Source organism: Neovison vison, chromosome 1 (assembly GCF_020171115.1).
Source record: "Neovison vison isolate M4711 chromosome 1, ASM_NN_V1, whole genome shotgun sequence".
In the NCBI taxonomy this organism is placed as follows: domain Eukaryota; kingdom Metazoa; phylum Chordata; class Mammalia; order Carnivora; family Mustelidae; genus Neogale; species Neogale vison.
In genome coordinates, this window is record NC_058091.1 from 46,651,720 (window position 1) to 46,666,311 (window position 14,592).

The window sequence follows — 14,592 nt, forward strand, 5'->3', positions numbered from 1 at the left end:
TTTTCTCATTTCCTATCTATTGTTTGATACTTTTGCCTGGCTGTTACCAAGATTTGGGGCTTATTTTTAAAATTCAATAAACTTTTCTAAGATATATCTCAATTTTTATCATTCTGGATTAATTATTCCTGGCTCAGTGTGTGCCCTTTTCCTCTAAAGAAAAAACTCATGAGATTAAACATGATATATTTGTTATAAAACATATTATTTAAAATGTAAGTAGCATTCTACCAATGCATAATAAAAGCTTGCATTTCCATTAGCACTACTCATTCAAATCTATTTTGCACTTGTTTATGTCGATATGAATGATGGATGGACAAATGTTTATAAGTCTTGTCTACCCAACCAAAGTTTGATGGCTACCTATGGTAATGGTAGTTGACCAATGGTAGCAAATCATTCCAGGTTTTTCTGTGCTTTATTTTGTCTCATCTTCAAAACAAGCCTATATGTAAATTCTATTATTATCCCTATTTTGTAGAGGAGAGATTGAGCCTTGGAAGAGACAGGTAGCTTGCCCATATTAGTGAAAAGTAGAGCCAAGATGCAAACCTAAACCAATGGGCTCATAACCACTAGATCACCTAATCATCTAGCTATTTAGATACCTTTTTTGTTGCTGAGCTTTTATTCAATCTATCATTGTATCCTTCTTATGAAAACCATGTACTTGAAGTTTTTTTGAGCTTTAGATCCAATTAGTTCTCAACTAGAGGTGATTTTGTTTTCAGGGACATTGGTCTGAATGTCCTGAATGCAACATTTTTGGTTGTTGTAACTGCGGCAAGAGGAGGTGGGTGTTAGAGGCTGAGTAGAGGCCAAGGGTGCCATTACATATTCCACAATGCACAGAACAGCCTTCACATGAAGAATTATCTAGCCCAAAGTGTTGATAGAGCTGCCATTGAGATAGTCTAACTCAGATGCTAATTTTATTGGAGGAAAAGTCCTCTTTCATACTTGCATAATTCAGTGTAATTTAATACAGTGTTATGACTGACAAGATGCATAGAAATGTGACTATTACATTAACAAAAATAATATTGAGGTATTTTTTTAAAGTTCCAATACTCTTTAGAATTTCATTCCTTCAGTGCCCAAAAGGACAAGCCACCAGCTGTACCTTATTTAAGATTTGGCCTGTTTTTTTTAAAAAAATTGCTTTTTTTTTCTTTCCTTGATGTAGTTTTATACCAATAAATATTTCAGGAATAGTTTCCTCATCATTGAGTTAAAGGAAGGCTGTTCATTAAAGAACTTCATCCCCATTACTGATGAAGAGCTCCAAATTAATTATTTCCTGATTGCATAGTACAGTATTTATGAAAATTAGGAAGAGTTGTTCATTTTTCTTTAGGGGTAGAGAAAGAGGTTGTTAGCATAATGAAATTGGACAGAACTGTCAGAGTTTCTATTTAAAAGACCATTTTATTAATTAGTCTTTCTCCCCTTACAGGGGATGAGGTCAACACTGATTGAGATTTGCTCAAGATCACTTTCCTTATAGGAAGCTTACCTTTCAATTTCACCCTACACTTTAGAGCAACTAAGAACACTATTACACCATCATTATAATAAAGTCTGGCTACCCCAAAGACAAGGCCCACTGCCAAAATGATAATTTAAGAATTTCTCTTTCTCAGGGCGCCTGGGTGGCTCAGTGGGTTAAAGCTTCTGCCTTCGGCTCAGGTCATGATCCCAGGGTCCTGGGATCGAGCCTCGCATCAGGCTCTCTGCTCAGCAGGGAGCCTGCTTCTTCCTCTCTCTCTGCCTGCCTCTCTGCCTACTTGTGACCTCTATCTGTCAAATAAATAAAATAAAATCTTTAAAAAAAAAGAATTTCTCTTTCTCTTTCTCTCTCCAACTCTTTATACACTCCCTGCCTCCCATAAGCCACATGTATCCAAAAGAACTATTGATTGCCTCTGGATTGGGGTATGGAGGTGTAGCACAGTATTCTAAGCACAGTCTCCTTTAAAAAGTAATGTAGTGATACGTATGTCCAACAGGAAAGCTCCTAAAACATGGCCTCAGTATTCAAAACTATATGTTTGCAATTCCCCTATAGTACAATACCAGAAACTTCCAGTCAAATACTTGGGAAGTTTTAAAAACATTTCAGGGGAATGATTCCTACTGTAGGCTTCCAGGAGCTCACAGAATTTTTTTTTTTTTTTAACCTGGTGATAAATCTTTCTTATCTTAATGAGCTCTCTTAGTAAATGAAGGAAACTGATTTAGGAAGGATTAATTGTACGTTTTGGAACAAAAATAAGGAGCATAACTGAGGTGTTTATCAGTATGAATTCCTCTGAGAGCTGGTAAGTGCTCTTCCTAGCAAGTTTTCCAGTTAAAGGTTCCCATTAGCAGCTGTTCAGTCGTTAATTGTCTTTCTTCAACAAGTAGTCACGGAAAGGTTTCATGGCACCCGAGTTCTTTCTGTGTGTCTCCTCCATCCAAATTCAAAGGCATCATTAGAACATCTGGAGGAAGTATGACAGATAGCACAATCCTTCTGGTACTTGTACTTTCATGTGTCTCTCAATGTCTTCTTAATTAGGATGCAAAGTAAAAGTGACAGAGCTGTTGCTGGTGAACAGGCAGCAGCTGGCCCCTCCATGAGAGGGGGCAGATTTAGCAATCAGGGGTGTAGCATAATCATTCATGTGCCCTGACAGACAGGAACACTTTTGAAAAGGAATATTGCAAGGTTCTTTGCTCGTCTGATGTCATTTCCTTGCTACATTTTGCAGTTTTGTGTGATGAGGATAAATGGGGGTTCTCGGGTGCCCCCAAATCTCTCACTTCTGAAGCACTCAGATCTGAGTTCAGGGGAGTTGAGTTTCCTCAGAACACAGTGGGGAGAATTGAGATATTTCTCTGGGAAGGATAACCTGCATGTAGTCTAGTACAAATGTCTTCAAGTCAGTCTAGCAGCTCTTGGTGGGGGAGTTGATTCCATGTATTAACTATTAGAATTGCTAGCTCGTGAAGGGCAGGGAAGAAGACAAGACGTTCGAAATATGGTGCCAGAGTACTGTTTGTAAACTTTAGAATACAATCATACGCGTCTGTAAATTGGAAACTGATATCTCCCCTCTTATTTGTAAGATGGCTATAATAGACAAAGAAAATGCGATTTTTGTGCTATATTCATGGAACTCTAATATAGCAGATCGAAATGGAAAAAATCAGTTTTGTCAGCTGGTGAAAACTCATCAAACTGTATACTTTTCTGTATAAATAAAGGCAATAAAACCTTTGAAGGAGTCACTGCATTTGTTACATTCTCACAAAAACAACTGAGCGGAGTAATTTTTGCGCCCTTGTAATTGATCAAATTTTTGAAATTTCCTTATTTACCATTGAGGTGGGTTGTTTTCATACTGCATAGAGCATGGTGTTGATGTCCCACTATTTTTTCTTTTAAGATTTTATTTATTTATTTGAGAGAGAGAGAGCAAAAGAGAGCATGAGAGGGGAGAAAGAAGGAGAAGCAGGCTCCCTACAGAGCCCAGAGCCTGATGCGAGACTCCATCCGGGGACTCTTGGATCATGACCCTGAAGGCAGTGGTTTAACCAACTGAGCTACCCAGGCACCCCGATGTCCCACTATTTTGCCACTTGTTAGCTCTTTGTGGGTTTGGGCAAGATCTGTGATTCTTCTGAAGTTGACTTTCTCCATTTATAAAGTGTGGCCAATAGTATTTACCTTGTAGGACTGTTATGAGGATTAGCGATCCCTGGCATCCAAGATTGTATCTGGCACATGGTAAACCCACCATAATTGGAAGCCAGTAATGCGATTATGATGATGATGGATGACAATGATAATGTAGCTTGTAGCCTTCAGGAAATGGAAGCAAAACAAGTTTAATGTAGCATAAAAACATATTCAGGTAGTTGTTCAGAAAATATATATTGCATACTTACCTGCTGTAAATCATGGTAGTAGTAATTTGGGAGAAATATTAAAAAGAATTGAAACTAGCCCATGCTGGTTGGGTATGGTCTCAGGTTAATTTTACTGTCCCAGACCTGGTGTGAGGTGTTTCTGAATTGAAGTCCAGGCATTGGCAGTCTGCTTATCAAGGGAATGGCCAGGACCATTCTCTCTGGACCTCTACTTTTTGAAGTACCTAAACACTGAGTGGTACTGTCTTGAGCCCATAGTTGAGCCTTTGTGAAAGCCTCTCCCAGGCTTGGGTTCTCAGGCCAGAGAGAGAGACCTAGAATCATGGTTCCACTGACCCTTGGACTTCAGATGCTCCCTGCTGTCTGGGCTCCTGTTGCTCATCCCCCAACTAATGGAACTGTGTTCAATATCAGGCCTGAAAAAGGGTATATATCCTTTAGGCTTCTTAATACAATGTCCATTAGGATGTGCACTATTTCCCTTTGGGGCCAGCTGTAGGCTGGCCAATTACTGTAGCCTCCATTTCGGCCCCAAATAAAATACTCCATCTTTCTTATTTGTCTTTGAGCCCCTTGGAAAAATTTTACTCACCTTTGAAGGCCCAGAACAAACATTATCTCTTGATGAGTTTCCATCTGGCCTTTCTAGGTGTAATGTAAATCCTTACACTAGGATTTTCATTCCTTTTTTATGCCCCAAATCCTCATTTCATACTTCTCTAATAACCTTCATCACATACCATGATTTATGGTTGCCTATGTGATGACGATGAGATTCTGGAAGGCAGGAAATATCTAACACATTCCGTGTCTACCAAGATTAGAGCATATTAATTGATTAGTAAATACTTGTTAAATGGCACTGATTTTATGATATATCCTTTGACCTCAACACTTACATATAATTATTATAGTCAATCCTAGGAAAATAAGAATAAAAGTTGCTTACATTCACTTCTGGAATGTATGGGGCCAAAGGGAGGATACAAGGAGGTGGGGGGCTTATAAGCGATGGTGGATATGTATAATGTTCTGGGAATTTATTAATGAAGCTATAAAGCATCTCAGTTCTCTCTGCTTAACTCCCTATTGGAACTTCTGCTTCACTCAGAAGCTGTTGCCTAGATCTCATCTTCCCTTTGCATCCATGGGGGAGGTAATTAAGTGTTCCAAAACAAAATTACGTTTCAGAGTTCTCGCCTTGTGTTGTGTCAGGTTTAGGACAAGGGGGAAATGCTTTCTTTACTGATTTTTTTCATTGTGGGAGGACATTACACATTTCTTGGCTTCTTTCTCTACCAGACCTGTGTCTCCCTTGGGCTCCACCAGTGCTAATACCCTGATTTCCCTTCCTCTCTTCCATTGAAGTTACTCCAGTGGTATCTTCACGATATTCCTATTTTCATAATTCCACCTCCAGTGTTTTGTGACAAGGAGCCTGATCCACCACACACATGAAAGGAATGGCCTGTGGAAAGAGACTGAATTGGGAGTCAACAGACTGGACATCTAGTCCTGGTTCTTCAGTGGGTGGGTGGCCTTAGGCAAGTCCCTTAACCTTGCAGAGCAATCAATCTCCCATCTGTGATAGGAACCACTTAATCTATTTCATGGTATCTAGGGATGAAACAGGTGACATTACTGGTATGGTGTCTAGAGCATAATAGCCATTCAGTAAGTCACAGTAGTTGTAATTATTCTTTTTGCTATTATTATTACTTGTACCCTTGGATCTTTCTCTACCATTGTGCACATAGCTTCAAACCGGGTATTTTCTTTCCTAAATTTTATCTGACATCTCACTCTCTCTCCATCACTGTATCTCTAGTTGCCCACAAAAGATGGGTGTTCTGCTTCTCTTAAAATCTCACATTGACAGGATTCATGATCTACTCCCCTCAGTCACTTCAACTTCCTTTCCTTATTGCCACCAAGAGCCCTCACATTTTTCAGCTGCCCCCTGCCCCTAGAAGACGCGGAGCCATCTCTCCTTCATTGTTCTCCCTATGCGCAGCTCTGAACAATTCTTTCTCAGATTTGTCCCTTTCTACTACCCTCAAGTCCTAGCAATTGTTATTTTAGGTTTTAAATCGTTTCAGCAGCATGTAGTACTAGGCTTTGTGTCTTCAGTCTTCTCTTCTGATTCATCCCGTACATTGCAGCTCAGATCTTTCTCCTTGAAGACTGACTTCATCATGTAACTGGGTTATTCAAAAATCTTCAAAAACCCCCTGCTCTATCATGCAAAGATCTCCACTTTTTGGCCTCATTTTTATGTTCAAGTTGTGACAAAAATCATTTACTCCCAATTTACCAAAGACAAGTTAGTATTTTCACAGGCGAGGAGAACTTAACTCTAAAAGAAAAACAAAACAAATATATATGTATGTATGTACATATATACATACATATACATATTTTTTTTAATTTTAGGAAAATCATTATGTAACCCATTGACAGACCCTTCAGGATCTCAGCTTGAATTTCTTGCCTTCCCTTCAGCGCTAAGGTTGGCGTGACCTCTAGGCTGGTAGAACTCTCTCTCAGAACTTGCTTTTTTTCCTCCCTTGGTGTAGTCCCAAGGTCAACATCTCCTTAGATCCAAAGCTGCTCTGCACTTCAGCTCTGGCCAGTGGCTTCTTCTCCTGGACCCAGTCAGCCTGTGTTGACCTCCTCTATGAAGAATATTCTAACGAGGACAGCCCACAGCTCACTAGCATGAGACAAAGGCAGTCAGGGAGCACCAGGTTACCAGAACAAGTCCACGGCTCTTTCCTGTTCCACAGGGTCTGTGCGTTGTAGTGCCCCTCTCCTTCTTTCCTACTTCCGGTCCCAGTGATGGCTCTAGTTTGATGACTTGCTAAACAGAGGTGAAAGACCCTGATCCTGATAAATATCAAAGCCTTCTGGGCCCTGTTCAGATGCCCAGTGGCTGTCCCTGAGAAACGGATCTTGCAGAATTCTAGTTCTTTCAGGCTATGCCAATAACCCAGAGGAGCGCCTCTCCTTTCTGTTTCAAAAAGCAATGACCGTGCTATTCCACTTTTACTTGACCCTACTGTCTGTTGGCAATTGCCTTCTTAGCAACAGGTTAAGGGGGAGCTTTACCTTGCCCAGTCTGTTTCCTCTATATCTGCTTTCTCAGCTTGAGCTGGAGCCCTTATTTCTGGAACCTGCTGAGCCTTGTCCTGTTCTGCCTCCTGCAGCTGCTGCCGGGTCTCAGCGGCAGGTCTTCAGCAACAATTACAGAGAGAGACGAATACGTTTCTCCAAAAAGAAAACAGTTTGCAAAGTCCAGCCCTGCCAAAATCACCCTGGGGGGTAGATTCCCACAGCGATGCTGAGTGTCTCCATTCAGAATGACTCAGGTGTCCAGAAATTGGTCAGTACTCCTAAACTGAGCACTCTTCTTTAAAAAATAAAATAAAATAATAATTGCTCTGGCAGTCCCCCACTCACCACATGAGTTGACAAGTTTGAATTGTGCTGAAGTCTTTCACAGTTTCCTTCACTTGAAATTTTTTAACTGACCATTTAATTCAGTGTTACTATCTTCTGCTTCTTTTAATGGGTTTGCCACTTCTGACTCTCCATTCAGGACCTCCAGTTTCTCAGCTCCTGGAATTCAGGTAAGGTTCTGGCTGAGCGATGCTCTTAATCATAATCTGTGCCTCCCTCCCCCTTTCTCCCACCTTGCCCCTTCCTTCTGACACCTCTTGTACCTCTTTTCCTCAGTTTTCTTGATTCTGATAGGAGCCCAGCAAACCTGTGTCTGAAATTATTCAGCATATGTGAAGTGGGCACTCAAGGTGGTTCCCTTTATTTCGTCTCTGAAAACTTTTCTTTCTTTCCCTTTTTGGTGCATGTATGAAAAAGAAGCAGTAATACATAATCATGAACCCAAACATATCTGATCTTATTTAACTAGGACCATTCACAACTTTTAGTTTTTTTTACAGTGACTTCTTTCTAAGGGGAATTTTTTTTTTTTTTTTTTGCAAAGGGGAAACCTATTAATTAACTCTCTGAAAGAACTCTATAGGTTTTAAGTGTACAATCTGGTATGTTTTTACAAATTAACAGCTTTAGTTTTTAGAGCAATTTGTGGTTTAAAGAAAAATCGAGCATAAAGTATAGAAAGTACACTCCTCACTCCTAAAACACATAATTTCTCCTGTTTAACGTCTTGCATTAGTGTGGTACATTTTTTACAATTGATGATTCAATCTTAATATTGATACATTATTATTAACTCCACAAATTTGCAGTAGGGTCACTCTTTATACATTCCATGGGTTTTGACAAATATGTAATGACATGTCTCTACCATTACAGTATCATATAGAATAGTTTCACTGCCTTAAAAATCCCTTGTGCTCCACCTAGACCTCCCTCCCGCCCTCCTCCTGAACCTTTGGCAACCACTGAACTTTTTCCATAGTTTTGCATTTTCCAGAAAGTCAAATAGTTGGAATCATATAGTATGTTGCCTTTCAGATTGGTTTCTTTCATTTAGTAACATGCATTTCTGGTTCCTTGATCTTTCTGTGGCTCTATTATTCATTTTTTTATTTATGAAAACTATGCATTGTATGAATGTACCACAGTTTATCCATTCACCTGGTGAACATCCTGGTTGCTTGTAGGTTTTGGCAACTATGAACAAAGTTGCTTTAAACCTTTGCATGCAGGTTTTTGTGTCAATCTAAGTTTTCAACTCACTTGGGTAAATACCGAGGAGCTACAGTGAGGTGGTTTTTTCTTTTTTTTTTAATGAAAGATTTTATGTTTTTGAGAGACAGTGAGAGCTAGGGAGAGGGAACATGAGGACACACAAAGGGAGAAAGAGAGAGAGAAGCAGACTCCCTGCTGAGCAGGGAGCCCAACTTGGGACTTGATCCTAAGACCCTGGGATCATGACCTGAGCTGAAGGCAGATGCTTAACCGACTGAGCCACCCAGGTGCCCCTACAGTTTTTAAAACCTGCCGTCCCTGGATTGCAGTGGAGAACTAGTGGCATGGGCATACAGTCCTCAAACTAGCAGTGCTAGTACAGTGACTACTGCTGGCTCCTTTGTATGGAGTCAATGAGTTTATTCATATAAGATGGTCAGAAACGTGCCTGGCAAATGGTAAGCACTCAGTAAAGGTTGCTGTCATCCTCATCATCATTGTTATCATCATCAGTTGTCATCACAGTTACTAGGTTCCAAGCTCTGTGCTCACAGTTTCATGTACTTTGTCTCTCCTCAAAGAACTTGGCAAGTTAGGACTCCTTGTTCTTGCTTTTCATGTGGATATCTGAAACGTAAGGAGATTAAGTAACATGTCCAATGTCACACAACTTGGAGAGTGGCAGACAGAGACATAAACCCAGTCCTTTGTGATGCTGAGGCTTTAAAAACTTTCATGGCAAAGGAGAGCAGTTTACTGAAAAAATTTAGAAAAAAAAAAAAGATAATACTAATAATTAAACACTGGGATTTTTTAAAAGGCATTTTGGAAAAAACAAAAAAAAACAAAACCAAAACAAAAAAAGAGAAGATTAATTTTATCAACCCTTGTGAAAAAAAAAAACAAAAAACAAACCCAAAGCCATTGTGCTATAATTATATGCCCTAACCACGGGTCTATTGTAATGATTCATTATGCATATTTGTACAAATTACAAAACGAGTTGTAATTATTCCCATGTTGTAAATAAATGACAAGTGACTACATGATTCCTGAAACACATAATGAAATGATTCGTCATGTACATTATTTTTATTAAAGCAAAGGAATTCCATGTCACTGGAATTAACTTGTACCCAACCCCAAGATCAGCATTCCTGTCAAAGCCGTGCCTCTCTAAACTGCCCCACCCGTCTCTACCACTTCTTGGGATTAATACATTTCTTTACCATTTTCTCTGATAGTCTTGGGAATGCCACCTTTAGTATAATGCTGTGGTTAAAAGCTTAGGCTCAAAAGACAGATGGATGGACATTCAAATCCTGTATCTGCCCTTTATGATCTGTGCTTCGATGTGGGGCACGTTGCTGCTAGACCTTGATTCCTCATGTATGCCGTGGTGATACAATGGATCCTGGCTAAGACTGTTATAAAGATGTGTGGTGGAATGTGTAAATAAATACACACACATACTTAGCTCATGGTCTTCCTGTGATTAGGGCCCAATTCTCATAAGTGCTCTTCATATGGTGAGTCGGAGATTCAGCACCTTGGGGAAAAGGGGGGTGAACATGTACGGAAACAAGAGGGTAGACTGTCCACTAAGTACTATTTTTAAAAGTTCATTAAACATGTACCAATCAAAAAATTTTTTCTGAACATTTTACACAGAACCCAGGAGACACAAAACAATGACATAGGTCTCCTATCTCCACAGAGCTCACATGCATGTCCAAAGGGGAGGATACGCATGTGAATGTGTAAACTAATAAATGATAAACGTGTCATAAAAAAGGTACAAACACTGGGGTGCTGGCTATTTTTGGTCTCTGGCGACCAAAAATCTGGCGATAGGGAGGCACAAAAGAGCAGTTAGACCTGCTTATGGTCACCTGAGAGAGACCTGCAGCTGAATTCAAATCAATGCAAAATGGAGCCTTCCAGAAGTAGAGCCAATATTCCACCCACACAGGTCGGAGCACCTCCAAGCCCCAGTGGGAATGAGGCAGCTACAGCTTTAACACTGGTACACACAAACAGAGTTTCAGTCAAGTTCTGGGCACAGCATCGCCTAATTTTGGTCGTTGATATCACACACAAGAAAAGAGCGCAGTATCAAATATTGAAACCATGTTTAATGCCTCAGGGTCACATTTCAAACCAAGGGCTATTAACCAAAAGAGCCACACGAATCCTGGCTACCTCAAAAAAATAGCCTAGTAATTTGATACAGAAATGAGAAGATGAGAATCACAGGCTAGCTGTGAAAGATTTCTATGGCTCTCAAGGGATGGTGAGATCCTAATATAGACACTGAGACTTCCCCTATGAACTTCCTGTGTGCTGCTTTCTGTCTTACTCATCTTTGTGTCCCTCAGGTCCTAGCAAAAATCCTGTCACCCCAACTCTCATCAAAAAGTTTGTTGAGTATAAGTAGATTGAGTTATTAGATTTTAAAGACTTGCAAAATACTGAGCTGTATTGGAGCTAAAAAAAATTACCTTAATTAAAGTGTTTAAGAGGCCTATGATACAGAAGTAAGAATGAATGCTTGGGTAATTCAATATTTTTTAAAGGACTGTAAATTAACACTCTAGAAAGTATCTTTGGCTAAGGGCTGGCTAATATACTTATTAGTAATAAATATAATTAATGAATTATAACAAATAATAGCATTCTTCCTTTTTATAGGAATATAAGGCAAACAACTATTCCCGGGGAAAATGTTTTAATTTTTTTCTTCCAGAAGTGATGAATATCATTTTGCTCAATTGTCCATTCTCTTGACTAGTTTTATTATAAATCTGTGTTATTTTAATTTTTAAATTATAAAAATTGCAAAATCAATACTTGTGTGAAACACATGTGGGAAATAAAAATGGAAATCTTTCATTTCCTCCACCTACTGCTTCTGGTTCTGACATTTTGGTGTACAACTTTTCAATCCTCTTTCTAATGTATGCATAAACCTACATCCATAGTGCATACTTTTATATTCATATAATATTTTAACGTAAAACTGATCATGTTGCATATTTGTTTTCTGCAACCTAAAGGCCTTTTCTTAGGACTCAGTCTCTGTACAGAAGTTGTAATGTAATTATATGCTTATTTCTATGTTTATTTATTTATTATGTTCCACACCAGATTATGAGCTCCATAAAAACTGTTATTCTCCAGTGTGTGCCTAATGCTTAGCACAACTCAAGCTCCTAAAAATCCCCCCCCCTTTTTTTTTAAAGATTTTATTTATTTATTTGACAGACAGAGATTACAAGTAGGCAGAGAGGCAGTCAGAGCGAGGAGGAAGCAGGCTCCCTGCTGAGCAGAGAGCCCGATGCAGGGCTCAATCCCATGACCCTGGGATCATGACCTGAGCTGAAGGCAGAGGCTTTAACCCACTGAGCCACCCAGGTGCCCCAATCCCTTGTTTAATATCAACTGAATAAGTGAATACAAACAATTTTTTTAAAAGATTTTTATTTATTTATTTGATAGACAGAGATCACAAGTAGGCAGAAGGCAGGCAGAGAGAGAGGGGGAGAAGCAGGGTCCCCGCTGAGCAGAGAGCCCGATGTGGGGCTCGATCCCAGGACCCTGAGATCATGACCCGAGCCGAAGGCAGAGGCTTAAACCACTGAGCCACCCAGGCGCCCCAATACAAACCATTTTTATGAGCAACTGTAGACATTCTGCTGTGAGGGCCTTGAGCTTCCTTTCTGTCCTTCCAGTGTCTACCAGGATTCCTGCATGGATACATCACCATCGATTGGATGGTAATACCAATTCCCTATTGAAGAGAAACTAACCTCATTTTATTTTTCTCATTTTAAGCTAGTCATATATGAAAATAAAAGTTTTATCTAGGCATATATCAGGCTGCTATAGCAAAATACCACAGACTGGGTAACTTACAAACATCAGAAATTTACTTCTCTCAGTTCTGGAGGCAGGAAGTCTGAGGACAGGGAGCCAACAAGATCAAGTAAGAGCCCTTTTCAGGTTGCTCCTTGTTGTGTCCTCACTTGGTGGAAGAGGTTCGGGAGCCCTGGAGGATCTCCAGAACACTGATCCCACCATTGAGGGTTCTACCCTAATGACCTATCACCTCCCAAAGGCACCCCCCATTTTACCATCACCTGTAGGGGTTAGGATTTCGACATGAATTTTGAGGGGGCACAAACATTCAGACCATAGCAGCATAGTAAAAATATTCAAACTAAAAGGAAAAAACATATATGTAATGAAAAACAAGAGTTGTTATCTCTCCCTACCCCTAAATCCATTTCTCAAGGGGAATACTAGTACTTTCAACTGCTTTTATTTAATATCCTCTGGGGCTTTCCTTTGTCATTTAAACATTTATGATTCGTAATTCATAATTTAGATGGCACCTTTTAATCCTTCAAGGTAAAAGATGAGGAACTTTGTACATATTGTTTCTTAACCATAATCCCTCAACAGCCAGTCCTCATTAGTATAGTGGTGAGTATCCTTCCCTGTCATAATCCCTTCAATTTTTTGCTTTTAAAAAAGGTTTATTCTTATTTTTCATGGCCAAAGTCTATAACATTTATGATATAATCTCTATAATTCAGCATTCCCTGATTTGTCTGATTGTTTCTAAAAATTTAAACCCAAATAAAGATAACGCAGTCGTTAAATATTCTTCATTGCCAAGTAAGGTTTTCTTTTTGCTCCCCCAAAATAAAGAAATAAAATACCATGTCTCTGAATACCACCTACTGGGAAAAAAATATATCCCATTTGCCAAAGAGCATGGATTTGTGTCTTTAGTTTTCTTGTCTTCTTGTAGGTAATACTCAGTTTCCATGGTTCCTTTTATCTCATTTCATATTCTTTCTTGCATTCCCTTTCTGTTTTGCTTAAGTTTACTCTAGAGAAATAGTTTTCCTATGGGATTCATGAATGTAAACTTTTCAAATCCATACAGAGCTGAAAATGTTTTATTTTATTCTAATAATATTTGATAATTCAGATAGGTATGAAATTTCAACTTGAAAATTATTTTTCCTTGAGTCTTAAAAGGTATGTGACTTAGCATTCTAGAATTCAGTGTTGTTGATAAGAAGCCTGTTGCCAGTTTCGTTCTCATTGCCTATAGGTAGTTGGGAGTCCTGTTTTAGCAAAGTAGTTCATGATTCCAAGTTGTTGCTATTTGTTGATTGAATCAAATAGCTCTAAAAAGCTTATTAAATAACGTCTTACTGTCACTTCTTTTTTTCAAAGTTTTGGCATTATCTATTGATCTTTCACTGGTGGAAATTCAAGATTTATCATTCTTTTATCCGGTCCTCCAAGCAGTCTTCCACCCATCTTTCTGATGAACTCAGAATTTTGATTAGGTCAATATTAACATTTTTATGATTATTATCATGTATATTTTATTCAAAGCTATCTTGCACATCTTTTTGCTTTCCCTAGAGTCATTCACTTCTTTTTTGTTAGTTTTTTTTTTTAACATAACCTCAAGGTTTTATTGTCTTCATAATATAACAAAATATGAAGCTTAGAACTAGATCAGTTGGCCCTTTCTCTTCTTATCTCCTCCCCGTTCAAAATTCTCGCATCTCTTAATAGCCTGCATTCTCTTAGATCTGCAGTTGGGCTTGACACATTTGAACTTCAGCACAATCTTTGTAGTTTTAGTCTTTTTCCGGAAGATAGGCTTAGTCTGCCTACCATAGCCACTCTACTTCCTGTCATAACACTGCTTTCCCTGGACATAAAGAGAATCTTTGCTTTTCTTGTGCTGCATCACTTTGTGGGGTTGGTGCTTGCCACACTTCCTGCAGAAAGTCTGGCGGGTTTTAGGAAAGTTCACCATGTTTGCGAGAGCGCTATCGGCTCAGAAAGCTTTTTTTAATGTTAGTTTAAAAATATATATTTATCGTTGATTTATACCCACACTTTCTGTTAATTCTTAAACATTCTTTTGATATATATATTTAAGCACATGTGGTATGCTTTTTTTTGGTT

General features: G+C 39.0%; 1 long non-coding RNA gene and 1 pseudogene across 1 annotated transcript in view; one reads left to right on the forward strand and one right to left on the reverse strand.

Annotated features, from left to right (window-relative positions):
• The window catches only part of LOC122905089, a 161,056-nt gene that overhangs the window by 12,945 nt on the left and 133,519 nt on the right, over nt 1–14,592 (forward strand). The window lies entirely within an intron of this gene.
• On the reverse strand, nt 14,129–14,440 carry LOC122905083 (annotated as a pseudogene).